Raw genomic sequence first — 1,091 nt, 5'->3', positions numbered from 1 at the left:
CCGGGGCGATTGGGCTGTTTTGTGCCCCCCTTCCCCACCCTCTCATCCTTGTTTCACTCCTCGAGCCCTCGGAGTCGGTTCAGTAACTCTGAATGCGGTTGTAAGTGTCTTGCCTTGTTCTCCTGCTTTTTTAACAAGAGTCCCACTTTAACACGCGAATGGGTAACCCGATCCGGGCGTTTACAAACCTACAATGAATAAAAATATAGGGAAAGGGGAAGAGAAGGGAAAGAATTCCTAGTGGGACTCTTTATTCATAGGTGGAGGTAATACGCTCAGTAGGAACAGGTACATTTGGCAGTTTTATTGCTTTATACCCTCCAGCTTGCTGTTAACATCGTGAAGGCGGTTGGGTTTGGGGTTTGGTTGTTGGTTTTGTTTTGTTTTTTTTTTCGCAGGTGCACATACTAGCATTTTCTCTGTGCATAACAAAAGGTGTCAGAAAAACGGACCGGGGAGCGTTTGCAACACGTTGCTTTCTTATTTCGAAATAATTCCTGCCGCATAATGGGCGCTATATCCGGCGACGGGGTGGGGGGGAGAGAAAGTGGGGCAGGAGAGGAGATGGGGTTGAAATCGTACCCACCTCAGCCAGGGGGATGAGGCACCGGTGTCAGACACCGGGAAACACACACAAAAAATAAAATAAAGGAGAAAAAGAAAAGGCAGGGAGAGCCTGGAGGAGCTGCTCCTTCCACAGGCAGCGAGAGGAGCCGGACGAGCATCCCTGGGTCCAGCCCGAGGGATGGACCCACTGCGGTGGGTCAAGGACAAGGCAGCGGTTTGCGGGTGCGGGAAACAGCGGTACAACGCGGGGGGGGGGGGAGAGCCCTCGATAGGAGCCGGCGGGAGGGGAGCGCTGGGGACCCCCCCCCCCCTTTCTGTCATCAGGCCAGTTGACTCCATCCAGCCTCACACCGCTCATTTCCCCCAATTTAATTAGGCAAATCTCTCGGTGTGGAGCTCCCGGTGATTGGTCGATGTTAATGACTCGGCTGCAAGGAGTCACGCTGCTTGTCAATATTTATTGTTTTCTTTTCTTTTTCTACAACCCCCCCACACACACACCTCCCCCAGCTTTTTCCCCCCCG

General features: G+C 52.8%; 1 long non-coding RNA gene across 1 annotated transcript in view; it reads left to right on the top strand.

Moving 5' to 3' along the window:
* LOC106886986 overlaps nt 1-1,091 on the top strand; it is a 32,213-nt gene that overhangs the window by 882 nt on the left and 30,240 nt on the right. The window lies entirely within an intron of this gene.

Source organism: Calidris pugnax, unplaced genomic scaffold, assembly GCF_001431845.1.
Source record: "Calidris pugnax isolate Ruff unplaced genomic scaffold, ASM143184v1 scaffold76, whole genome shotgun sequence".
Classification (NCBI taxonomy): domain Eukaryota; kingdom Metazoa; phylum Chordata; class Aves; order Charadriiformes; family Scolopacidae; genus Calidris; species Calidris pugnax.
Note: the sequence above shows the minus strand (reverse complement) of the source record. Positions and strands in the feature narration are given on the sequence as shown.